The following is a 19,617-nucleotide window of genomic DNA, read 5'->3' as shown; positions in this document are numbered from 1 at the left end:
AAACTCTATCTCTCCAAATCATATGCATTCTATTGAAACTGTCGAATGTCTTCTCTGCGTCCTTGTCAGCAGAAGATACAGAGACAAACCTTAAGTCCGCTTTCAATGCTCATTCCTCCACATGAAACCCGGAGAAGTAGGAACGACCACCCGACAATCCAGGCGTGCGTGGGACGTGGAACAAACCCCAAAATTCTGCATGATGGCCACGTGTTCCTCAGATGCGAATCGCCAGGGGCACCTGTGTAATAACGCAGTGCCGCCCCTGTACCTATAAATACACACTTCACAGCGGTCATTATCTCTTCTTCCACTCTCGCACGAACCCTAGCGCCACCGCTAGCCCTCGACGACGCCGGCGACGAAGCGCTTCGCTGCCGCAACCTCTCCGACGCCGTCTTCACGCCGACCGCGGACATCGTCCTCTCCGCCGTCGCCGTAGGTGTCCTCCGTCGCCAAGTTAGGGCACGGAAGATCGAACTGCTCGGCCTCCTCTTCCACTCCGTCTAGCAGTTCTTAGTGTGGTAAATAAAACTTCCTTTTTACGGCACCGTTGATCCTATGGCTTTGTCACTTTCTACCACAAGCAGTTTCTATTCACACAAGTTAGATCTCTCTCATACTGCATCTCATAACATGCCTAGTATATTCACTTATGCTTCACAAAGTAGTTAGATTCCTCACTTGTACTGATCTCTGGATTCGTACAAATCTGGAACCAACTCCTTATCTATGAGTGAATGTCTTCGCACGATGAGGTCAATGTCTTCTAAACTGATTTATATTCAAAATCTTCTGAGAATGCATATGACCTCTTCCCCTTCCCTCGCACCTTAATGCTGTCACAGGTACATGTCCGTGGGAGAATCCCTTGGTTCTCATAGTCTGCATTCATTTGCAGAATTCTTACAGCATCATATCAATTCTCCCGAAGCCAGTTCCTGTCTGTCCAGCAAGCGAAAGCCCTTGAAGCCTTTGAACATATTGAAGCCTTTCAGTTTAAAGTTCATGGCTTCAGAGAAATCAGCAAGGAAGGGTGGCAGAAAGCGTCGTGGAGAAACATCAAGAGATCTGCCAGATGACCTCTCAGAACTGTACAAGACAGATCCTGAAGAGGATTACAATCAGCGCAAAACACGAATCCAATGGATTCGACGCTATTGGGCAGAACAGTGGTTCAAGTACAGATTTGTGACAAAGGAATATGCTGAAAAGAATGCCATCAAGCGACCATGGGGAGACATCCTCTACAAAAATCTTCAACCCAGGACCAGAGATGAAGCCATTGAACAAGGCTTCTATCCCTGCATGGTCCGTGGACCACAGCCTGCGGATGCTGACCCATCGTCACTGCTATGGTGTCGTGACGACATTCTGTTCAAGCGCAACTTTCAGTTTGCCCAGAACTCAGCGAAGCAGAACAAGAAGACATTGGGACTAGACTTCAACCCTGGTCCTTCTGCTCCAAGGGCTGACGGCACCCGTGATGCAGAACCCAATGTCGTCGGTCCTTTCTACAACCTTGAAGGTCTCATCACCCATATCTTGGTTCAAGGGACAGCCGTGAATGAGCCTGCAGCTGACGCTGAATCAGATGAAGCGCCTGCAGCGCCGAAGCCAAAGAAGTTGAAGAAGCCTAAAGCTTCAAAGCCTGCCCCTTCACCAAAAATCTCACGAGCGAAGCCACTGGCAACTGCACCTCCTGAAGACAGTGTGCAGTCTGAAGATTTGTCACGCATCTCCAAGCCCCAGAAGGTCAAGATGCCTCTGCCACACACCGGCCAAGAGCTAACTGCTGCTGCCATTCTGCGCAATGATGCCATTGATCTGTCAAGTGATGAAGATCTTGCAGATGACGCTCTTGAGCAACTCATCAAGAGCAAAGAAGAAGCAGAAATCTTCAATGATCTGCCTCTCTTTGATGTAACAATCATCCACAACTTCATTGATGAATGGTTTGACACGCCAAACATCAGCTTCGACGATCTGCAACTACCCATTGGCCTCAGTGTCGCCTTCCATGGCGCCATTGCTTCAGAGTTAGCCATCGCCCAGCGCATTGTTGAACTGAAGCAGAAGATTGACTTTGAGAAATCTCAGTTCAAGAAGCATATGGCCAAGCTCAGCGTGCAAGACGTGAAGAACTTCAAGATTATGCTGCACGAGCTCAAGGAAGCCTTTCTAAAGAAACGTGCAGAAGCTCAGGGTTCTCGTGAGCGCATGAAGGTCTTGGCTGATAGGTGTGTGCAAGCCTACAATGAGGCTGAGAAGCGCAAGGCCCTTGGGCGTCCTGGCATCGACCCCAGGATGGCTGCCAAGAAGACGAAGAAGCCCGCTATGGCTGAACCCGAAGCACCAAGGCAGGAAGCAGATCCCCTTGTCTTCCCAACTAGCATGACTGGCCCGAAGCCAAAGGCCAGGTCAACCGCTTCAGAACTGAAGAAGACCAGGACTGCTGAGGCTGAAGCAAGGAAGAGAAAACATCCTGAAGCCTCTGCTACTGCCCCCGCCAAGAAGAAAAGAAAGACCAAGAAGGAACGGGCTGCTCCCACAGAGCCCTTGATTGTTGAACCCATTTCCATGGTTCACCCCGACGCCGATCCACAAGAACGTCAACTGACTGTCCATGAGCCTGCTTTCACAGAGGCTCATGAAGCTGAAGACTTTCCAGCAGCTGATCCCATCGCTGCTGAAGACATTGGTCACCATGACCATGTTGAAGATGATGCAGCCCTTCCTCAGCTAGAGCACCAACAGGTATCATCGCCTGTGCTCACGCACAGCGAACTCATCAGCATTGGTCGTCCACTGACGCCAATTGCACAGGATGCTTCATGGGCGGATCGCCCACAAGAGGAAGAAGACTTTGAGGCCCAGCCAACAGCAACTCCACAGGCGTCACCCGCGTTGCGCAGGCTTCGCAAAGGTCCAAGGCCTCAAGTCTCTGCTGAAGACAATCCGGCTGCATCAGCCGCTGAAGAAGAAGTCCCACAAGTTGCCACTCCCCTGTCCCACCAAGAAGCGGTTCTCGAGGAGAACGTGATCGTGACCGACCCTCCTGCTCGTCAAGTGGAGGTTGAACATCTTGAGGCTGCCACCACCAACACCACTGAAGCCACTGACGCTGTCATGGCTGAAGCTAATGTGGAGCCCTCACCAACAAAAGCACCAGAAGTCAGCGAAGCCACTGATCCCGCCGCTTCTGTTCCTGCGTCTGCTGCCGGTCCCCAGTTCGACTATCATGTTGAGCACAGGCCTTCGGTGCAGAAGCCAATCCCAAGATTGCCAAGGTTCCCAGGTCCTGCATCAGCACCTGGCTCCTTCAATATCAATGGCTTCAGAGCAGACAACACATTCTTCAATAGCTCCAGGAACCCCTACTCAAGGGAAAGAATATCATCTGATCGGTTCTAGAGTTATCCGCAGTGAAGCTATTACTCATGCGTTCTTTACAACCAAGGTCGTATCTTCCCACACAAGCGCCTTGACATTGAAGCAATAGCTGGTCTGCCCTGTCTGGAAGAAGCTCTGGATTGCTTCAAAGAGGTTGGACTGCTGCCATTCGTCACTGACCAAGAGCATTGGAATGAAGAGTTGCTGCTCCAATTCTATGCCACACTTCACATCCGCGGGTATAGCAGAGATCCGAAGACTTGGGTCCTGGAGTGGATGACTGGAAACGTTCATCACGAAGCCAAAGCCTTTGACATCATTGAGCTCACTAGTTTCTCCACTCCTGGCGATCTCTACGAGCATGGCTGTCAGCTTCATAGTGAAGCTATTGAGAGCATCTTTCAGAAGACTGAACCTAATATGAGTCAGATGCTCAGTATGATGAAGCCATTGCCCCAAGATGCTGCTTATCCCACGGAGTTCTTCGTTGAAGACCTTGAGTATCTGCCAAGAACCATTTATCACATCATAAGGCGAACTCTCTGGCCAATCAAAGGACATTCTCCCCATGCCAAGCTGGAAGGTGCAATGAAGACTTTGGTCTTCTACATTCTTCATGGAAAATGCTTCAATACACAGGATTTCTTCATTCGCCAACTTGCTGCATCTGGCTCTGATCTGTTTGGTTTGAAGTTCTACGCCCCTTGGGTGATGCGGCTGATCAAACTTCACTCCGCTATCTCATATCAGCCCTCTGCCCGCAATCATCGGATCTTTTTGCCTGATGTGGATATGTCTATTGAAGCCATCTATCCTGAGCCTGCCAAGGAACCTCTAAGTCTTCAGAATGCAGAGCATCAAAGTTTTTCTCAGAACGTTGAAGGCGTTGAAGCCGTAACTCGTGTGTATCCTTTGGCTGGCACTACACGTGCACCGCATCCTGCTCTCACTGAAGCCACTGACAGTACAACTGCTCCACGACCCAAGAAGCGCACTCGTGTTCTCAACGACCGAGAGCTTCTTGTGGCTCTTCATCAGAAACAGGATAGGCATCATGACTGGCTGAAGCGTCAAATGCAAAGCCTCTTGGTGGATGTTAATCGCATTCGCAATCTTGCCACCAAGAATGCTTTTGTTGCCCATGAAACCTCTCGCCGCACATGGAAAGGGCTGACGCTGATGTGTTCTGAAGATGATCTTCAAGAGGATGGCTTCTCTGAGCGATTCAAGTTTGACTCCACACCTCCTCGAAGGGCAGTGCTGCGACGAACTCCATCCCTTGAAGACTCTGAGTTCTCTTCCTCTGCTGCAACTGTGAATGCCAGAGTGATCGAGGATGAAGACGATGCTACTTCACCGCCACCTCCTTCAGCACGCTTCGACTCTGCTCCAAGCTCTTCTGCACCGCCAAACACCACCAACGACCCTGCTGCTTCACCTACTCTTCATGGGAACGAGTAGATGCTCTATGTCTTCAAACCTTTTTGGTCCTTACTGACAAAAGGGGGAGAAGCATATGAGTTTGATAGTCTTCAAGCGGGTCCATATGGGCGGGCGCTTTATATTTTGCTTCGTGCTTACAACTCTCGTTTTGCTACATTTGGTTCTTTGAGTTGTAACACTTAAACTCGATGGTCGTCTGCTACTTATTTGCCACCTTGTGTTGCGATGATAAATTCCGCATGTGCGACGATAAATTCCGCACTTAGATCATTCTGCAGACGTCCATTTTCCATTATGCATGTCATTATCTTCACATACTTTCTCATGCATAGTGGATTGTCATCATAAGTTGAAGTGGATCTCCACAAGTACAACCTGCCATGTGCATTTGCATTCCAAAAGCAAATTACTTATATGCACATCTTCAGGGGGAGCCCTTGCAACTTATGAAGACAATTCCTTATCCTTTACAATTTCACAGACTATATTCCCCGTTGAAAACTTCAACTAGTTTGTCATCAATCACCAAAAAGGGGGAGATTGTAAGTGCATCTAGTGCCACCCCTAGTTGGTTTTGGAGTATTGACGACAAACCTAGTTGAGGGACTAATGTGTTTGTGAGAATTGCAGGATAACACAGGTAGAAGTCCCTCATTGATTCGGTTTTCCTACCAGAGATGACCCCTAAAAATGTATGAAGACATTGAAGTCAAAGGTGGTATATGAAGATATTCACATTGAAGACTATGACAAGAGAAGACATCGCATGAAGCCTATGGAGCTCGAAGACTTAGATCTTTCGTAGTTCTTTTTCTTCCTCTTTGTTGAGTCATAGGAACCACCGTACTGTTAAGTGGGGTCCAAGAGAACCAGTCAGAATGACTGAAGTGATGCTTAAACAAAACCTATGTCTTCGAGTGAAGACTTTGAGAGCGAATCTTGTCCAGAGTCGGACAAGTCAGCTTTGCTTGTAGCCCAAGTAAAGTTGCCGTGTGAGTTTGAAATCTGACCGTTGGAACACGTGTCAGTTCCTTAGTGACCCAGGGTCATTTCGGACAAATCAGGTCGGGTTGCCAAGTGGCTATAAATAGCCCACCCCCTACAACCATAAACGGTTGGCTGCTCAGATTCAGAGTACGGCTTTTGTCGTTTGAGAGCAACCCACCTCGAAGCCTTTGAGAGAGAATTCCTTGCGAGGATAAAGCCCTAACCACCCAGAGCCAAAGAGAATTAGGCATCACTTAAGTCTTCTTGTCTGTGTGATCTGAAGACTTATTACACTTGAGGACTGTGCATCCTCCAGCCGGTTAGGCGTCGCGTTCTGAGCATCCAAGAGACATTGTGGATTGCCGGTGAACGAAGTCTGTGAAGGTTTGGGAGTCTACCTTGAAGACTTACCAGAGTGATTGGGCGAGGTCTGTGTGACCTTAGCTCAAGGGGAATACGGTGAGGACTGGGTGTCCTGAGCTGCGTGTTCAGGTCTGGGTGTCTGGGACTGTGTGTCCTAAGGTTTAAATACCTAGCCGCCCTAACCAGACGTACAGTTGTCACAGCAACTGGAACTGGTCCAACAAATCATTGTCTTCAACGAGTCACTGGTTTCATCTTCCCTTCCCTTTACTTACTGTTACTCCTTGTGAAGTCATTGTATGATTGCACTATCTTTTATCTTCACTGAGTGACTGTGTTTTCTGTTTGGCTTCATAATATCTTCCTACCTGATCCTTACTACATTGCTACTATTAGTCATTATGCTTTCACTCCATTGAATACTTGACTATGGCTTGCCTAGTGTAGTCTACCTTCCGCTACAGGGTAATAGGTTTATTTCTATCGTTTGTCTTCATAACTTCCACGTTTTGAAGACTTTCATAAAAATCGCCTATTCACCCCCTCTAGTCAATATAATGCACTTTCATACTCAGACATCATAGGATGGAAACACATCATTGGATAATAATATGAAGCATAAAGAACCATGTTCAAGTAGAGGGTACATCGAGTTGTGGGAGAGTGAACTACAATAGATAGATGGGGGAAGGCGATGAAGATGTTGGTGAAGATGACAGAGGTGTTGGTGTAGATTGCGGTGACGATGATGGCCCCGGTGGCGTTCCAGCGCCACCGGGAGAGAGGGGGAGAGAGCCACCCTTCTTCTTATTCTTCCTTGACCTTCTTCCTAGATGGGAGAAGGGTTTCCCCTATGGTGAGCCCCTCCGAAATTGGATCCGTCTCTCTGTCTCTCTCTGTTTCTGCATTTCAGATTCTGGCCTTTCACCGTTACTTATATTCACGGAGATCCGTAACTCCGATTGGGCTGAAATTTTAACACAATTTCTATCCGGATATTGGCTTTCTTGCGGCGAAAGAAGGGGACCAACCGCCTTACGTGCTGGCCACAAGGTCCCAGGGCGCGCCACCTGCCTCGTGGCACCCTCGGACACCGTCTCGTGTTGATTTTTCTTCCAAAAAATCACATCTATTCCAAAAAAAATCTTCGTCAGTTTTTATCCTGTTTGGACTCCGTTTGATATGGATTTCTGCAAAACAAAAAACATGCAACAAATAGGAACTGGCACTGGACACTGGATCAATATGTTAGTCCCAAAAAAAGTATAAAAAGTTGCCAAAAGTATATGAAAGTTGTATAATATTGGCATGGAACAATCAAAAATTATAGATATGACGGAGATGTATCAAGGACGGATCCTTAGCACCCTACTGGGAGGGCGCTTGCTGCCAGGCAAACCACCTTGGTGCTCCCAGCGCGGTCGCTTGAACTGTTGAGCGGACTCGAAACAGGACAAGAGCGCGGCTAGTAGAGGGTAGGCCACCTTTCCGTTCTCAGCACGGCCGCATGAACTATGAGCGGACTCGATACAGAGACAAGGGTGTTGCCAAAAGAGGAAGGGTCCCATAGTGTGCAGGTTTCCCATACAAGGAAAGAGATCTTTTGAGGAGGACAGACTCATATAGATGAAATTAGCCAAAATTTTACATGACTTAGCTTTTCGGGGCCACGTGGATGGCTCTCGAAGCTGCAGACGGCACCAGAGGGCGGCCAATCAATGTCGCCTTCTTCCTTCGAGCCATCCCCATGAAAGAGTCATCGTGTCGGCTCCAAAACCAGATTTCCATGGCTTGCACCCACTACCTGGCGTGCCAAAGATGTCGTGGGAAATGACACCTACAGGATCACAAGGAATCCCTTTTTGCTACGGTTGGCGGGCGTAGGGCTGTGGAAAGAGCAGGATTGAGAGATCAACATGGGGGGGGGGGGGTTATCCAGGTTCGGGACGCAAGTGATGCGTAATACCCTACTCCTGCTGGTTTCTATTTATCTAGTGTTATTGGACTAGCTACATGGCATGCAGGGTCCAAAAAATCCGAATCCCCTCTCAGTATGCTGCGGGCCTCCTTTTATAGTCAAAGGGGTTGCCACAGTGGCACACAGGAGGTGGAAAGCTATACCGTAATCGAGTCTATCTCCTGGCACCGTAGGAAAAACGCATTTAATGCGCGGCAAGGAAGCTCGTCCCAGCTGTCGCCGCCTCGCCTGGCTTTGAAGCGCGTCCAAACTAACGAGGCGTGTAGTGCCACATTGGCTGGCTGCAGAGTTGGTGCGGTGGCTGAATCTTCACGAAGATCTGCATGCCACCATGCAGGTGCTTGCCGAGTCAGCCTAGAGGCCGCACGTCTCCACGCAGGCGCCTGCCTAGCTGGAGCTGGCAGCTGCATGGGAACGACCATGGAGTCTTGGCAGACGTGGGCCTGGCTGCGGCCCCATGGATGTTTTCGGCAAGAGTCTTGCCGAGGCCCCGACAAGGGCTTTGCCGTGGCATCGTGGTCGTCCCCGGCAAGGCTCTTGCTGGGGGTCTCGTGGGTATCCTTGGCAAGGATCTTGCCGAGGATCGTCGTCTTCTGGTCATCATCTAGTCTTGTGTGCTTCTGGTCTCCACAAAGATTTGCATGCCACCATGGAGGTGCCTCCCGAGCCTCGGTTCCAAAGTGGTTGATGGTGTTGGAACCCGTGGGCTCAAGGGGGGGGGGCTCTGCTGGTGTCGGGCAAGTTTCCCCGGCAAGGTTCTTGCCGGGGTTATGGAGGCCGCCCCGACAAGGGCCTTGCCGGGGGAGTCCACCTCGCCCCTCTGCTCTTCGTGTTTCTGGCTTGGTGTTGTTCTGGTTGTCTTGCAGCTTTGCTTCCTTCCTCTTCCCCGCTAGGTGTGGTCGCATGCGCGGCTCCAACTGCCCGTGCACAAGTAAAGGGGTACAAAATAGGACCCCTCCTTTTGTGCACCGACACTTGTGCATTCAAAAATCTTTAAACCAATTTTTCCACATGTGTCCACTATATCTACCTATATGCGGTATTCTTTCGCCATTCTAAGCTAATTTGTATGTGCCATCTCTAATATTCAAAATAAATTTCTCTTTTGTGTGCACGTAACGCTCACGAGGCGGTGAGGGGTGGCTAATATTTTCCATGTTAGATGTGTTATTCTCATGATGAGTGTTTATTCACTTGTCATTGCACGAGAGTAAGGCAAAGGTATTAGGGATGCCCAGTCCTCAAATGAAAAATGAATTTACTTTATGTTGTCAAATAATAAATTCCTTGGAAAGTGTTGGTATGGAAGGCACCTGTGGATATGGTTAGCCATGGAAAGTGAAAGTATGGTGGAAATAGGAATAAACTTTAATTTATGTTTGGGAACTGCCTATGATATATCTAGCATGGAAAGTGTTGGGAACTCTAAGTCATTTTCGTTGGTAGGAAAAGTATGCCTCTGAAAATGTTTTTATCTTTAAATTTTCGCTTTGAGCTCTGGCACCTCTACAAATCCCTACTTTATGCAATTTTTATTTTTGAATTTGAGTCTCCATCTTCTCTTATAAAGCACCAACTAGGGGGCACTATGATCATACTTGAGCACTGGGTGTAGCTAATGTGCGAGTGTTTCATGATTGGATCAATGCTTGAGCATGATGGGCTAGGGATAACTTATTTTAGCGTTGATATTTTGAAAGACTCGGTTGCTTGTTGATATGCTTGAGTATTTAAGTTATCATGTAAAAACTAGACTATTCCTTTGAACAATATAAAAGTCCAAATGTCCATGCTATAAATAAAAGAATATGAGATGACAAGTTAGGCAGCATTCCACATCAAAAATTCTATTTTTATCATTTATCTACTCGAGGGCGAGCAGGAATTAAGCTTGGGGATGCTGATATGTCTCCATTGTATCTATAATTTTTTATCATCCCATGCTATTATATTATCATTCTTGGATGTTTTATAGTCATTTTATATCATTTTGGGGTACTAACCTATTGACATAGTGACAAGTGCTAGTTGCTGTTTTTTTGCATGTTTTTCACATTGCAGGAAATCAATACCAAACGGAGTCCAAACGCAGCTAAACTTTTTGTGGATTTTTTGGACCAAAAGACAACCAATGGGCTGAAGAAGCACTTGGGGGTGCTCCAAGGGGAGCACAACCCACCAGGGCGCGCCAGGAGGCCCAGGCGTGCCCCGGTGGGTTGTGCCCACCTCGGGTGCTCTCCGGACTACCTCTTTGCTCTACAAATACCCCAATATTCTAGAAACCCTAGGGGAGTCGACGAAAATCAATTCCAGCCGCCGCAGAGTCTAGAACCACTAGATCCAATCTAGACACCATCACGGAGGGGTTCACCACTTCGATTGGTTCCTCTCCGATGATGCATGAGTAGTTCTTTGTAGACCTTCAGGTCCGTAGTTAGTAGCTAGATGGCTTCCCCTCTCTCGTTTGATTCTCAATACAACGGTCTCTTGGAGATCCATATGATGTAACTCTTTTTGCGGTGTGTTTGTTGGGATCGGATGAACTTTGAGTTTATGATCAAATCTATCTTTTTATCCATGAAAGTTATTTGGATCTTCTTTGATCTCTTATATGCATGATTGCTTATAGTCTCGTATTTCTTCTTTCATATTTGGTTTTTGTTTGGCCAACTTGATCTATTTATCTTACAATGAGAAGAGGTGCTTTGTAGTGGGTTCGATCTTATGGTGCTTGATCCCATTAACAGAAGGGGAACCGACACGTATGTATCGTTTCTACTAAGGATAAAACGATGGGGTCTATTTCTACATAAATAGATCTTGCCTACATCATGTCACCATTCTTATTGCATTGTTCCGTTTCTCCCTGAACTTAATACACTAGATGCATGCTGGATAGCGGTTGATGTGTGGAGTAATAGTAGTATGCAGGCAGGAGTCGGTCTACTAATCTTGGACGTGATGCCTATATAATGATCATTGCATGGATATCGTCATGATTACTTGAAGTTCTATCAATTGCCCAACAGTAATTTGTTTACCCACCGTTTGCTATTTTTCTCGAGAGAAGCCACTACTGAAACCTACGGCCCCGAGGTCTCTTTCTCATATTATTGGCCTTTGAGATCTATTTTATTTGCCTTTTATTTTTAAATCTATTAAACCAAAAATACAAAAATACCTTGCTGCAATTTATTCTTATTTATTTTATTTGGCGTTTGATATATCAATCTACTACAATTTATTCACGTTCGTTTGCCAATTTCTGGCGTTGTTACCCGAAAGGGAGAAGTGATGGTGTAGATGGCAAGGGCAGTGAGGACCACCTTAACCAATATAGTCCAACTAGGGGTGGCCATGAGCTAACCAATCCAAGGGGCAAGCTTTTGAGCAGCTTTATCCTCAAGTGAAAGGAAGTGCACAACTTTAATCCTCGATACCGACAGCAGAAGCCCCATATATATACATCATGGGGAAGTGCGTAATCTTGGATGGGAAGTGATGTAGGATGTCATGAAGATCAAGGCTTGCACACTGAATTGGAGCCATCATGCTTTTGCTGCAAAGACCAGGCCAATGACCTCCCCAAAAGTGTCATGGATGGAGGCAAAAAATGGAGACATCTTCGTTGATGGGCTTCACAAAAACAACAACATCGTCGGCATACAGGGAGGCACGAGGAGTTGTAGTGTTTCTCCAGATCGGTTGGAGTTTGTCTTGGGCCGTGGCCTTATTGAGGACTTGGTGTGGTGGGTCAATGGAGAGCACAAAAAGTAAAGGAGACAACGGGTCTCCCTGTGACCGTCCCCTCCCATGCCGAATAGGGTCTCCAATAGTGTCATTAAGCAACACTCTCGAGGAGGCCGAAGTGAGGAGCACCGAGACAACCTCAAAACCACGTGGGGAAGCTGAGGTGTTCCTGGAGATCCATCAAGTAGTCCCACCGAGCTGAGTCAAAGGCCTTCTTGATGTCAAGCTTTAATAGCAACATGGGAGTTTTGCTCTGCTGTATCCTTCTGGCGAAGTTGCGGACGTCGATGAAGTTGTCATGAACACATCGATTCTTGATAAAGGGACTTTGGGGGAGGCAAGACAAGGTCATTCATGTGGATGAAAAGGCGCATCACCATCATCTTAGTAAAGAGCTTGGCCACGAAATGAATTAGGATTATAGGCCTAAAGTCTGAAATATCCTCCACACAATCTTTCTTTGGGATAAGTGCGATGTTGGCTGAGTTTAGCCAATGCTAGTTGGAGGCATGGAGGTTGGAGAGCTGGTTAATAGAAACCATGACATCCACTTGCTAATATCCTAGCACGCCTTGAAGAACGCACACGTGAACCCATCCGGGCCTCACAACTTATCACTTGGAGAATCGAACACAACCCTCCTAGCCTCTTCCATGGTGAACGGAGCTCCAATGTCACCGAGGTCGCATTCTAGGGTGGGAACACAATGCCAATTTATGTCCTTATGTCTCCAGGGGTCCTTCTTGATTTTTTTAGAAAAGGAGGATGTACCCCCAGCCTCTGCATCTGGATGATGCATGCAGCCATATTATTAATTATTCCCAAAGACCTTACAAGGTAATATATCAATAAGCCTGAAGCCACCATCTTGGCAATGCCTGTTTCTACTCCTATTCCATGATAAAGGGGTGCCGAATGTCCGAGCCTAATACCGAACAAACATCGCACCAAAGCCTAACATCTAAAGCCGGATGTCCCATTCAAGCCATTACCTAGACTAGGTCACACACCGGTCTGGCACACTCCTAGTGAGCACCGCACGCTGCAAGGGCCGCCACCTCCATCTTCCATCGATCCATCCTCAAAGCAGAACTGATGCATCGACCTTACTAGGCCTCTCTGCCATTGATGCCACCATGACGCAGACAGTGTTGCCCTCCTTCGCGAGTCCATCAACCCGCATCGAATGCCAAGCCTACACTGCGACACGCCGCCGAGACCCGCCGTCATCAATGCGGAAGATGAAACCCCCGCTCCGCCTTTGGGCCCTTCCAATCAACACCTACTCCAAAAGAATGCCCTCAAGAGGGAGAATGGCACCATAGTTACCGTCATCATCCGACCTGGGAGACCCAGATCCAGGGTTTCCCCTGAAGCAGATTCCTCTTGGAGGAAGAGGGGCACCCCAACTGCAGCTGCCCAATAACACGAGCCGTGCCCACGACCACTTAGCTCTCTCAACATCGCCTTCAAGAAGGACACGACACCATGGGCGCCGTCACCGTCCTAGGTTTTTCACCCAAGAAACTGTGGAGTGGGAAAAGGTGGGGTGGATCCGAACGACGTCTCCAGGAAGAGAAACGGCACCCTGAGGCGTCGTCACCGTTGAGGCCGGCAGGAGCTGACCAGGTAATTACCCCAATCTGAATCCCTACCTCCCGCTCTGTCCCATCTGGTGACCGAAAAGCAACGCGGCCATGACCGCTATGACAAAGTGCACGATGCAAGTGTTGGAGGAAGAAGCATCTCGACGCCATTGGCTGCGGAGGCAACAAGCCGCGGCACCAACCTGTCCGTGGATCGCTGGCCATCTGACTAGATCCCCAGCAGCCCGCCCGCCCCGCCACGCCACCAGACAGGGAGTCCCACCTCGGGGCCGCCGCTCCAGATCCAAGGCCCTCCGCCCTATATTGGGAGGAGCAGCGCCAGCACTGCCACCACAGTCGTCGATAGGATGCCGGCCAGCCACCAAACCGCCGAAGTCCAGATCTGGGTCGTCATGAACCAGATCTGCACCGCCGCAGCCCAGATCGGGATCACACCCTCAAGCCAGGGAGCCTCGCATCACCCTTTGACCCGCGAGAGGGAGGAGTGCCTCCACCACCGCCAGCGCACGCAGAGGCTAAGTCCGGTGCCTATCACCGGCGACGACGAAGGGGAGGGAGAGGGAGGGGCGGTGACCCGGTGGCTAGGGGTGGAGCCCCTCGGTCGCCTGCATGGGGGCGACGAAGGGGAGGGGAGGGGAAGGGCTACAAAGGGAGAGGGAGAGGATTACTGATAATCTTAAAATTGGGGGAGAATTTCACTTCCCTGACCTCTGCACCAATTAGGGATGCATACGGCCTTTTAAGTATGAGTATTAGGATTTTTAATCTCAGTTACGCACCGAGCCTAGTCTTCAATAAATGCGTGAGTACAAGGAAAGCCTGGTCCTCAAGAATAAATAGGAACCTAGATCTGCCTCTGTGAGGATTTGGACCCAGGTGTTTGGTTTGTACATCCACTCCCCCAACCTAGGAGGGGTCCTTCTTGACGACAGGGGAAAAGTGTTGATGAATAGTAACCTTCTTGTGGTTGTGTTTGGTCCCCCATCCCGCATTATGCTTGAGGTGCTGGATAAAAAATTTCCTACACCGACGATTGATTCTTAGATGGAAGAATGCAGAGTTTGTGTGCCCCTCTTTAATGCTTGTTATTATAGAGATATCTCCCTTCTAAGCCTTTTGAAGTGACGCCAAGCCAACCACCCATCTTTTGAGCCTCTTCCAGACGTCAAGCTCTTCTGATCTCAAAGGCCGTGACTCTTGCGCAACATAGAGACGAAGGATGATCTCCAAAGCCATATGTAATTGAACTTTCACATTGGAGAAGAGAGATTTGCTCCAAGTCTTTAGTCTAGAACTCAGTTTCTTGAGCTTGTGGTGGAGAACATGGTATGGCACGACGTGGTTGTGGTCCTCATTCCACACATCTTGGATGATTATTAAGAAGCACGGCATCTTAATATAGAAATTCTAAAACCAAAATCATTTTGTGTGATTCGGGCCATTCACATTCTCAAGAAGAAGTGGGAAGGTGTCAGATAGGGAGGGGGACAAGGCATGCAGGATGTGGGTGCCAAACTCCAAGTCCCATTCCTCATTACACAAAAATCTATCATGCTTGCTCAAGGTGGCCTCACTCTGCCCATTAATCCAAGTGAATCTCCTGTTTTGGAGGTAAATATGTTTTAACTCGCATGAGTTCGAAGCGTTACCGAACCGGACAATGCGGCCTCGATCAACATTCACACGATTCTTACCCCTAGCTCGATAAATCTGGTTAAAGAGGTATAATTTCTTCATTCACAAGGGTATAATTTGTTCATGCCGGTTTTACTTTTTCATGTGATAGACGTACTTTTTTTGTGTGTAGGTGATAGACATATCTGATGTTACCATATATTCACCTGCCCTATGTTTAGAAGTGCGTGCTCGCGTGGTTAGCTATTAGTTTGGGATTCATTTTATGTATTAGGGTTGTCATCACAATTTATTTATGGATTAAATTAATCAAAAAGTTACTAACTTATCAAATAGGTTTGAAATCTTTTTTTAAGCTTCTTGTGCAGCCTTCAGTTAAACTTTTTTTAGAATGCCTTTGGTTCAACTTGAGCAGATGGAGTGGCAACATGAGAAGCTTATTTAGATGGCAAAAACCACTTTAGAATGACCATAGTGGGAGTAGTTGTCGGCGTTTTGGGACCGGGGGTGCCCAGACTTGCCTGCCCGCGGCCTGTGGCGCGGCTCCATCGGCGGCCTGGTACGGCCCAACTTCAACAGCAGCAACTCAACACCCTCGCGAGGGGCCAAGCCTCATGAGGAGGACGACACCAAGACCACCCTAGGGGCAGCCTTGCTAGGCTGGCTCCTGAGGAGTAGAGGTATCAATGCAGGGTGCACCTCGCGAGGTTCGCGTGACGTGAGCCATGACGACCAAGGCCAGGCGGGCGCCAGCGAGCACAGTGTACCAGTTTCCTCTTTGGTGCTAAGGAGGCAAGCGCAGGCGTGGGGTCCCGAGGCATCAGGCAAAGGTTTCCATATCGATGCAACACGACCAAGACCACCAGGACTGTAGGGCGGAGGTCATCACAGAGCCCACTACAGCATCACCACCAGAGCCTTTGCAGGCGAAGACTACTTTTGTCACCATAGCTTGTACTAGTTGTCTCCCTTCAAACTTGGCCGTTGTGGGATTCCTTCCCGCCTAAAAGTTGGGAAGAGGACCAAGGCCACTATAAATGGGACTTAGCCACCACTGTAAGATGGGCGGATCATTCTGACCATCCCCACACCCACCAGCTCTTCGAGCTCAAGAACACCTCACCTCCTGAGGATGTGCATCCGCTGTACTAGTTCATCCTCAGCCCTTCGAGGCAATCCACCAAAAAGTTGGAGTAGGGTATTACACCGCAAGGTGGCCCGAACTAGGATAAATCTCGGTGTCTCTCGTTCTTTGGGTTCGTCCAGCTAGGTCGTGGGATCATTGAGCAGGTGGGATAGGGAGAGAGAGTTCTTCGTGCACACCCCAGAGTTCAAACCTCTCAAGGGTCTGCGGAACCCGCAATCCGACATTTGGCGCGCCAGGTAGGGGTGCACCAAAGCCTCTGTTCTGTTGATCGGCTCACCATCCCTGCGGCTCTGATGGCTAACGGCTCAAGGGTTCACGCCGAGCATTGGGAATCCTGGCCCGCCCGGGCGGTGCCGTCCGCTCAAGAAGACTTCAACTCCGCGCTGCAGGTAGCACGGACACCGCCCAACACCGCAAGACGCGGGCGGCGCGGGTCGGTGCCGTCTGCCGTCACACCACGACGCACACGCGCCACCACGCGATCTTCGGGCTATGCTGCGGCAACGGCACCGCACACCCGGCAGGAGCAGGTGAACATGTGAGCCGCACTCATCGTGCCACAAGAGCTGCTGCGGTGCAGGTTGGCGGAGAGCGGCCGCGACGCGCTGCTAGAGCGTGTCACCGAACTGCTCGACGCTGCTTATAGGGGTACGACACCGTTCTGCTCCTTGCCCATGTCTCAAGTTGTGGCAGAGGCGCGCACGGGGCCTAGACGGGCTTGCGCGCCTCCCGGAGCATTGGGGGGGGGACCCAACGACATTAGCATGTTCCCCGGCGCAGCGCGTCCTACCACGACGGCGCCACCTCTAGGAGTAACAAGCACTATCGGTCCCCTGCGAGGTCGTTGTTGGTGTCAAAATAGGCGGATCTCGGGTAGGGGGTCCCGAACTGTGTGTCTAAGGTTGATGGTAACATGACACAGGGGACACGAAGTTTGACCCAGGTTCGGGCCCTCTTGATGGAGGTAATACCCTACATCCTGCTTGATTGCTATTGATGAATATGAGTATTACAAGAGTTGATCTACCACGAGATCGGAATGGCTAAACCCTAGAAGTCTAGCCTGTATGACTAAGGTATTGAGTATATTATCCGGACTAAGTCCTCCAGTTTATATTGAGACCGGGAGGATCTAGGGTTACACAAGGTCGGTTACAAAGAAGGGAATTTGCATATTCCGTCGCCAAGCTTGCCTTCCAGGCCAAGGAGAGTCCCATCCGTACACGGGTGTATTCTTCGGTGTTCGTATCTTCACAGCCCATCAGTCCGGCCCATAGATAATAGGCCGGACGCCCGAGGACACCTTAGTCCAGGACTCCCTCAGTAGCCCTTGAACCTAGCTTCAATGACAAGGTATCCGGCGTGTAGTGCTCTCTTCGGCATTGCAAGACGGGTTCCTCCTTCCGAACTCCCAAATAGTCTCTAGACGAATTGATCGTGTCCAGACCTATAACACACACCGCACACAACCGCAGAGAGAATATAATAACACATAAGTCCAATCTGTAACAACTTTAGGAATGCGACGTCACGCGTGTCCGGTCATAAATAGGAACCGTTTTTCGCCCCATGTTTCGAGCCGTGGTTGTCATTGGCACGTCTTGTCAAAGCAGATATCGTGTCCCCTTATTACGAGATTCTCATAATATGAGCGTGGGTAAACCAACCGTGCCATTTACACAGGCCTTGGGAGCAGGCAAATTTTAAGGCGAATGGGGGGCGTTCGATATTCACTGCCTTTATAAGGAGATAAGATTCCCCTTTCTTCTCCCACGCTTTCTTCCTGCCTCTCCGTACTTGATCTCCAACCCCCAAGTCCTCATTCGCTGCCATTCAAACAAACACCCAATCATGTTTGGATCCGGAGCCGACGGCAAATGGATGGCCTCCTCCGTTAAGAGGAAAAATATAGAGGAGCTCCGAGAGGCCAGATACCTGGCCAAGGAGATCGTTTACCGACTTCCGACCGAGGGACAGATTGTCCCCACCCCCTAGCCTCATGAGAGAGTGGTGTTCCTCACGCATTTTGTCCATAGGCTGGGATTCCCTCTCCACCCGTTTGTTCGCGGACTAATGTTTTATTATGGGCTAGATTTCCAAGATTTAGCCCCCAACTTTATTCTCAACATCTCGGCATTTATAGTCGTGTGTGAGGCCTTTCTCCCCATCCCACCTCATTTCGGCCTATGGTTGAAGCCTTTCAATGTGAAGCCGAAGGTGGTGAGCGGTTAATAGGCAGAGTGCGATGGAGCTATGTCGGGTAGGATGCCCAACATCACCTAGCTCGATGGTTCTTTCATGGAAACGGTGAAGGGGTGGAAATCAGGCTGGTTCTACATCACCGAGACACGCGACGCCAACTGGAAGGAGGCCCCCGAATTCCGATCCGAAGCTCCGATGCGGCTCACCTCCTGGCAAGAGAAGGGCCTATCCCGGGGTGCTCCGAACAAGCTGACAAGGCTCCAGACGTGTGTCCAGAATATGATATCCAACAAGATCAAGCTTGTCAAAGTGATCCAGGTCATGCTCATCCGCCGGATCCTCCCGTGCCAATGTTGGACCTGCTATTTGTGAGAACTCGATCCGGCCAAGCATCAGACGCTGCTAGAGCTCTTCGGCACAACGCACGAGGATATCTGGAAAGTGCTCTTCAAGGCCAGCGAGACACCACCACCTATAACTGAGGATCTTGGGCTTAGCTCAAAGCACCAAGCCAATTCAGTAAGCTCTTTCACGCTCTCAAGGCATAATCTTTACTAGCGTATTGTGAGAAAGAAGTCTAAGCTCTCCTGTCAATCTTTTCTTAGGCCTGGACCGACATAGGGAGGCGGATTAACTGTCCAGCCCCGCTACCCGAAGACAAAGAGACCCCACTCCTGACAAAGATGTTGTTCCCGGCGCCTTATGAAGTGCGAGAGAAAAAGACCAAGAAGGTGTTGGGGAACATAGCAGAAATTCAAAATTTTCCTACGTGTCACCAAGATCTATCTATGGAGAGACCAGCAACGAGTAGAAAGAGAGTGCATCTACATACCCTTGTAGATCGCTAAGTGGAAGCCTTCAAGTGAACGGGGTTGATGGAGTCGTACTCGTCGTGATTCAAATCACCGATGATCCTAGTGCCGAACGGACGGCACCTCCGCGTTCAACACACGTACAGCCCGGTGACGTCTCCCACGCCTTGATCCAGCAAGGAGAGAGGGAGAGGTTGAGGAAGACTCCATCCAACAGCAGCACAACGGCGTGGTGGTGGTGGAGGAGCGTGGCAATCCAGCAGGGCTTCGCCAAGCACCATGGGAGAGGAGGAGTAGGGA

This window comes from Triticum aestivum, chromosome 6A (assembly GCF_018294505.1).
Source record: "Triticum aestivum cultivar Chinese Spring chromosome 6A, IWGSC CS RefSeq v2.1, whole genome shotgun sequence".
NCBI lineage: Eukaryota > Viridiplantae > Streptophyta > Magnoliopsida > Poales > Poaceae > Triticum > Triticum aestivum.
Note: the sequence above shows the minus strand (reverse complement) of the source record.